Source organism: Bos taurus, chromosome 25 (assembly GCF_002263795.3).
Source record: "Bos taurus isolate L1 Dominette 01449 registration number 42190680 breed Hereford chromosome 25, ARS-UCD2.0, whole genome shotgun sequence".
Classification (NCBI taxonomy): domain Eukaryota; kingdom Metazoa; phylum Chordata; class Mammalia; order Artiodactyla; family Bovidae; genus Bos; species Bos taurus.
In genome coordinates this window covers 22025229-22033380 of record NC_037352.1, presented here as the reverse complement: position 1 = coordinate 22033380, position 8152 = coordinate 22025229, and positions in this window count along the sequence as shown.

Below are 8152 nucleotides of genomic sequence, written 5' to 3'. Positions count from 1 at the left end.
CTGCAGATGGTGCTAATGGACATCCAAGGCTAAGAACCACTGGTCTGGGTCCCTCATGGTAATGTTATTCCCTTTATTGGTGACTGGCTTATGGGTGGACATATGCCCCAATTCTGGCCAAAGAGAATAGGGGGAAATGTAATGGAGTAGCTTCTAATAAAGATTTCTTCCCTCTTAAAGACGCACAGTAAAGAGGCAGCATCTTGCACAGATGTTGCATCTGTCTATGATGGGATATTATACCTGGGCATGATGGATACTGGCCCAAGGATGGAGCTGTGGAAAGATGGAAAGTCTTTGGGTCCTTGGATATATCTTTGAGCTGCTGAATTAACTAACCTGTGTGTGTGCTCAACAGCTGCAGTCATCTTTTCCTCTTTGTGACCACTTGGACCGTGGCCTGCTAGGCTCCTCTGACCATGGGATTTTCCTAGCAAGAATACTGAAGTGGGTTGCCACGCCCTCCTCCAGGGGATCTTTCTGACCCAGGGATGGAATCCACGTCTCCTGTGTCTCCTGTGTTGCAAGTGAATTCTTTACTGCTGAACCACCAGGGAAACCATTAACTAACCTGCGGGTCCCTTTATCTTGAGATTTCTTTTTACAAAGGCAACATTTTTTCTTGCTTAAGTTGAATGACAGAAATGAGCAGTCACTTGTTAAAGATCAATGCCTACCTTACGTCATGTAGAGTTATTACTGGGAACCAACTCTCCAGCCGTGGATGATGTTTTCAACATCACTTCCCCTGGAATCTGGAGCCACGTGACTCTTCTTACTAATGAAATGAATGGGTTGCTTCTGGGTCAAGGTGATTGAGTTTAGGGGCATGACCCTTCGCTTTCTCACCACTACCACTCTCCCCTCCCCCATCTACCCAGGTGGATGAGTTCAGGCCACCCTGAAGCCACAAGATGGCACAACTGCAGGACAGAAGCAGCTTTGTCTCCTGAGTTACAACTTGAGTAGAGTCATCCAGGAGCATGGCTCAGCCCAAAACACCTGCATTGGACTTGTGTGAGCAAGAAGTAAAGGTTTATTTGGTTAAACCCTAGAAACTTGGGAGGTTGTTATGATAACTTAGTTTACCTGATCAATACAATCTAGTTAAGTTAGAACGGAGTATTACTTGCAGTCAAGAGGTTTTTACTGAAAGCATCAGAGAAGGCCCTCTAAAGTCCAGATGACCATCTTTTTTTTTTTTTTGCTGTGTCGTGAGGCTTGCAGGTTCTTAGTTCCCCGACCAGGGAGCAAACCTGTGGCAGTGAATGTGCTGGGTCCTAACCGCGGGAGCACAGGGGAAGTCCCCACAGGCCACCGTCTTAAAACTGGTTTTTGTTTGGTTGGTTTTGCTATTATTTGCAAAGAAGGAATCAGCAGTCCACAAATTTTACCTAACACCCAGGAGGTGCTTGCTTTCAGCCAATAACATGGCCTTGCCATTGGCTTTATGCTGACTTTGATTTTAGGCTCACGATTTACTGGCCCTCAGACACTGCCCCTTGGTTTTCGGTCCCCGGTTCTGTCTCAGTCTTGGCTCTTTCTGAACTGAACTGGCTTTGAAGTTCTGACCCCCCTTCTAGAAACATCCTGGCTAAATACTATTCTGGTCCAGCTATCCTGCTGTCCCCAAGAGGGACTCTCAGCTGCTCCCATATGGCTGGGTGTTCTCCAGCTCTGGAAGCTTCAGAAGTTCTTGTCACTGTTCACTTGGTGACTAGGAACAGAGACCCACTCAAGTTTGCTCGAGGAAAGAGGAGATTGTTGAAGGAATTCAGAAAAAGTCTCCCAGAGATCCCCTGCAATACGACTGGGCCAGAAGGAAATGGGACAGAGAAGCCATTAGAATCCAAGAAAGCCACGCTTTTCCTCTCCCTGTGCTACTTGTTTTCCCCTAAATAATACTCCATGCGTTCTCTTTCTTCCCTTCACATAGTTGAGCACTTACCAGATGAAAAGCTAGAACAAGACAGTCAAGGACACTGGTCTCACAGAACTTATCTTCTAGTAAGTAAACAAATACACAAAAGATAAAATATTACACCCTTCTGAATGATCAAGGGAATAAGTATGGACTATAATAGAGAATAACAGGGGATCTGCTTTTGACAGTTGGCAAACAAAGAGGTGACTTGTCAGCTCAGACCTGAAGAATGGGAAGAAGACAACCATATAAAGAGAGAGATTTCAAGCAGTGGGAGCATTGGATGTGAAGGCCCTGAGGCAGAAATATGTTCGGCTGGATCAAGGGACTGAAAAGGGAGGACATGTGACTGGAGTGTAGGCCGCAACATGAAAGGTGGCATGGAATAAAGATGGATAGGTTCGTATGGTCTTAATAATGCAAGACTTTGGAGATTATGGCAAAATTTTGGATTTTATTTAAGTGTAATGGGAAGGCTTTGCAGGGTTGTCTCTTCATGACCAAACAGTTTTGTCTTATTTTAAAAAATAACTTCAGCTTGCCTTTGCCCCATTGTTGCCACCCTAGTCCCAAGGCTTCCTTGTATCTTTTCTGTTTCGCTGTCCCTAGCCAACTAGCAACTGATTTCTGTGGCTGTTGGTTAAAAGTTCCAGCAGAGATCATCTGATTGGCTCAGTTTACCTTTTAAAGTCAAGTCACAAGTTCCAGGTTACCGGCCTCCCTATGAATGAGTTGGCTAGCCTTCAATCAGGTACAAACTGTGATCCAATCAGCTGTGTCTGGCAGCAAGTGTGTAAGTGTGTGTGTGTGTGTGTGTGTGTGTAAGTGTGTGTATGTTTGTGTGAGTCACTCAGTCGTGTCTAACTCTTCGCCACCCCATGGGCTGTAGCCTGCCGAGCTCCTCTGCATCTCCTGCAATGGCGGGGATTCTTTATTAACTATACCACCTGGGAAGCCCCCATCCACCAGAGACTGTGGATAAAGCAAGTAGTACAAAAACTATTGAAGAAGTATTTATTTCTAAAGATGAGATTTAGGAACTAATATTTCACTAGGTGCCTAACATAAAATTTCTGAAAAGACAAATAGATTGTCTCTAACATATACCTGACCTGCCTCTTGAGAAACCTATATGCAGGTCAGGAAGCAACAGTTAGAACTGGACATGGAACAACAGACTGGCTCCAAATAGGAAAAGGAGTATGTCAAGGCTGTATATTGTCACCCTGCTTATTTAACTTCTATGCAGAGTACATCATGAGAAACGGTGGGCTGGAAGAAGCACAGGCTGGAATCAAGATTGCTGGGAGAAATATCAATAACCTCAGATATGCGGACGACACCACCCTTATGGCAGAAAGTGAAGAGGAACTCAAAAGCCTCTTGATGAAAGTGAAAGAGGAGAATGAAATAGTTGGTTTAAAGCTCAACATTCAGAAAATGAAGATCATGGCATCTGGTCCCATCACTTCATGGGAAATAGATGGGGAAACAGTGTCAGACTTTATTTTTTGGGGCTCCAAAATCACTACAGATGGTGACTGCAGCCATGAAATTAACAGACGCTTACTCCTTGGAAGGAAAGTTATGACCAACCTAGATAGCATATTCAAAAGCAGAGACATTACTTTGCCAACAAAGGTCTGTCTAGTCAAGGCTATGGTTTTTCCAGTGGCCATGTATGGATGCGAGAGTTGGACTGTGAAGAAAGCTGAGCGCCGAAGAATTGATGCTTTTGAACTGTGGTGTTGGAGAAGACTCTTGAGAGTCCCTTGGACTGCAAGGAGATCCAACCAGTCCATTCTAAAGGAGATCAGTCCTGGGTGTTCTTTGGAGGGAATGATGCTAAAGCTGAAACTCCAGTACTTTGGCCACCTCATGCGAAGAGTTGACTCATTGGAAAAGACTCTGATGCTGGGAGGGATTGGGGGCAGAAGGAGAGGGGATGACAGAGGATGAGATGGCTGGATGGCATCACTGACTCGATGGACATGAGTTTGGGTGAACTCCGGGAGTTGGTGATGGACAGGGAGGCCTGGCGTGCTGCAATTTATGGGGTCACAAAGAGTCAGACATGACTGAGCGACTGAACTCAACTGAACTGAACGTATACCTAAAATTAAAATTCCTTTTTTTTTTTTATGTTTCAAAGTCTTTAAAAATTTTTCTAAACATTTTTTTTGTTTTTAAATTGAAGTATAGTCGATTTACAACATTATGCCTATCGCTGCTATACAGCAAAGTGACTCAATTGTACACATACAGACATTCTTTTTTTCATATTCTTTTCCATTATGGTTTAATCACAGGATACTGAATATAATTCCCTCTGTTGTACAGCAGGACCTTTTGTTTGTCCATCCTAGATATAATAGTTTACATCTAGGAATCCCAAACTCCCAGCCCTTCCCCACCCACCCCCCCCTTCCCCTTGGCAACCACAAATCTGTTCTCTATGTCTGAGAATCTGTTTCTGTTTTGTAAATAGGTTCGTTTGTGCCATATTTTAGATTCCACATATAAGTGGTATCATCTGGTATTTGTCTTTCTTTTTCTGACTTCCTTCACTTAGTATGATAATCTCTAGTTGCATCCATGTTGCTGCAAATGGCCTTATTTCTTTTCTTTTCTTTTTTTTTTTTTATGGCTGATAAGTGGCCTCTGAATGTACTCAGGGTCAAAATTCCAAATCTTTTACATGGTTGTAATTCTCTATCCTCTGGATCCAGCTTTTCCTTTGGTTTTGTCTGATGCCGCCCTTCCTGTAACCTGTATGCATTCCAGTTTTACTGACTTTTTAGGAGTTGGAGGCGGGGTCTCTCCAGTCTCAGGGCCTTTGCATATGCTGAGGTTAATTTTTCCCTCCCTGTGTCCTTCTTTCACTTGGATAACACAAACTCTACTTTTAGGTATAATTGTAAATGCCAACTCCTGAGACTTGACCCTCCAACAAAATTAGAGCTCCCCATTTACAGGCCTATGTACTTTTTGCTCTCTGTTTTCCCCTTATGACACGATTGTAAATGATGCTGATTCGTGTGTCTAGTTGTTTAGTACTTGTCTCCCACACTGGACTGAGAGTGGTTGTATCTGTGGGGATTGTAGTTGTTTCTGACACACAGTAGCATAGTAGGTACTTGGTAATAAGTGCTAGATAAATGAATGAAGGAATGAATGTTATGAAGTGAGAGGTTATGTAGCCCAAGAAGCCACTAAAGACTTCATGGAGGTAGATGAGGCTTGATTTTGCTCTTGAAGAATGGACAAACGTGGAGAGGGCAAGGGGAAACGTTGTAGGCAGGAATAACACTCATCGGCAATGGCAGAGAGCTGGGAATAGGTATGTAGATGTGGGCGCTTCCCAGGTGGCGCTAGTGGTAAAGAACCCACCTGCCTGTGCAGGAGACATAAGAGGTTTGATCTTTGACTCGGGAAGATCCCCCGGAGGAAGGCATGGCAACCCACTCCAGTAGTCTTGCCTGGAGAATCCCCATAAACAGAGGAGCCTGGGGGGCTATAGTCCATGGGGTCACACAGAGTTGGACACAACTGAAGCGACTTAGCATGCAGGCTTGCATGTAGATGCTGGCTTGATTAGAAGTGTGTGTTGACACAATCTGGAAAATAAGATTGGATTGGTGGGAAATGATCCAGTAGGAACAATGTAAATCTGAGAACAATAATAAATATTAGCTAACCTGATAGCTCAGCTGGTAAAGAATCTGCCTACAATGCAGGAGACCCCGGTTTGATTCCTGGGTTGGGAAGATCCCCTGGAGGAGAGAGTGGCAACCCACTCTAGTATTTTTGCCTGGAGAATCCCCATGGACAAAGGAGCCTGGTGGGCTACCGTGCATAGGGTCAGAAAGAGATGGACATGAGTGAGCAACTGACACAAAATAGCAACATTTATACGGTACATATTTTCTTTCAAGTATATTTCTAAGTGCTTTATGAAAATAAGCTCATTGAATCCTCACCACAAACCTATGAAGTAAGGACTACTTTTGCTTCCCTTTTACAGCAGGGAACGCTGAGGCACAGGGAGATCATCTTGTTAAAGTCATCATGGCTGATGAATGCAGAGCTGGGATTCAAATCTGGGCAGTGCAGCTACAGCATCTGCTTGCTTGAATGTTATGCTCTCTTGAAAGGTAGAGACAAAACTTGGCCCTGAGGGCTGCAGAATAGAGATACAAGACAGAGAAGCCCCAGTGTTCTGCTCTTGAAATCGGCCGTAGGATGTTGCTGGTCCATATGAGAGGACTGGGAAAGGAGCTGTATTGTGGTGAAGGAAATGGGGGGGACCTCAGCGGTGGAGCAAGAGATTTGAGAAGTGTGACCCAGAAGGCTTAGTGAGTGGCTATTGCATAGAGTTTAGAGTCAGGTAGATGCCAGTCCGAGCACCTCCTTTGCTGTTTCTTTGCAAGTTTTAACATCTATCCAATGGATTTAATGATAGTACATACCCAAATGTTAGGATGGAAAAACACAAATTAAGAGAAGCTCCTGACACATTGCTTGGCACACACAGTAGGCGCCTAGTGAATGTGAATACTCTTCACAGGACTTTGGATGACAGGATTGCCCAGGGTCCTGGCCGTGAACTGGAAGTGTTGATATGAATATGTACTTGATGCCAGCCAGCCGGGTGCATCTGAGCGGCCTTCACGCAAAGGCACTCTGAGGTCTCACATGCTGAAACCTTGCAGGGAGCAAGGGGGTCCTTCCAAGGGTCAGGTGCCTGCTTCTCTCCTCCAGCTCTCTGGCCTTTGCAGAGGAATTCGTACTGGGTCTCCTGAGCAGATGTCCAGTTAGTTAAGCCCCTGGGTTTTTTTCTCTCCATCCCTGATCAGCTCCCCAGATGCCCTGTTTTTGGCAAACTCCTGGTTCTCAGGGCTGCAGGTTGCTGAGTCTTCCCTTCACAGTATCCATCACCTACCTGCTCCATGTCTTAGATCTTTCCCTCTCCAAGAGTGCCTGGAGCCACTCCTCCCGAAGTGTTAGATGAGATAATTTGACCTGACACACGGCCGCAGTATTAGAGAGCAGTGTTAGTGAGGGGGTTTTCCCCTTGCCGTTTTTCCTGATTAAGCCAAGGGAAGCATCTTCTTTGTTGCTAGAGTATCTTAACATCTTTCTAACACTTTGATTATGTCCATTTTTACAAAGAGCAGGCAGCCGGCCTTTGGCTTACAATAGGCAGCAGCTAGAATATGGCAGGATTGTGTTGCTTTTTTCTGTAGTTATTCTCCTAGTTACCATTTGCTTATGGTAAGCAATTCAATTTTCTTTTTTACAGTAGTGATATAAAGTTCATTTTCAAGATATATTTATTAAAGTAAAAAGCGAGTCAATTTAAAGAGAAACATTAAATAAATAATGGCCGATGTGGTACGTGGATATGAAACATTTTTGCAAGGGTTGAATTCAAATGACTGAGGTTTGGGAAATGCGGCAGAGGGAGGAAATTGGTCAAATTAGGAAGCAGAGTCTTGGCTCTCAATGCTGGCTCTGTTATCGGTACCTAAGACACTCTCCTCAAGCCTCTCTTTCCTCACCTGCTGAAATGCGGATAATAATTCTTCCTACACGTGGGTTGTCTTAAGGATTCAGTGAGATAATTTGATGTATGTGTGTAATTTGCAAGCAATGTCTCTCAAGTGTCAAACAAAACAAATTGTTACTAGTCTGCACTCTACAATAAAATTCACTGTGGGTGTGAGTGTGGGCACGTGATTGGCTTCCCAGAATTTGGAGCCTGCAGTGGGAATGAAGTCTTGACAATCACACACCCTCTCTGGCCTCAGTTTCCTCCTAGGTAAAATGGGGATATTTCTGGGAGGAATAAATGATGCAATATGTGTAAGTTTCCACAACACAGCCTGGTACCCAGCAGAGTTAGGTAAGCGTGAGCTCCTATGACCATAACTCTGCCTCCTTGAGTGGCTGGAGCTGGAAGTGGGATGGAGGCTTGACAAGTTGGTGTGTGCCACACTCACCCCAGGAGTCACTGCAGGCAGGGATGCTGTCTGTCTCTCATGCTTTCTGGTATCAGTATTCAAAATATTCAAATGTCCTTCCACTTTCACTCCCCTGAGCCCCTCAGGGACTGTGCAAAGTACACCGTTACCCCCAGAAGAGACTAGCTTCCATTTGGCTTCAGTCTTCCTACAGTCATGCTTGCTGCAGACTGAATGGGATCCCTCCCCACCATCTAAATCCACA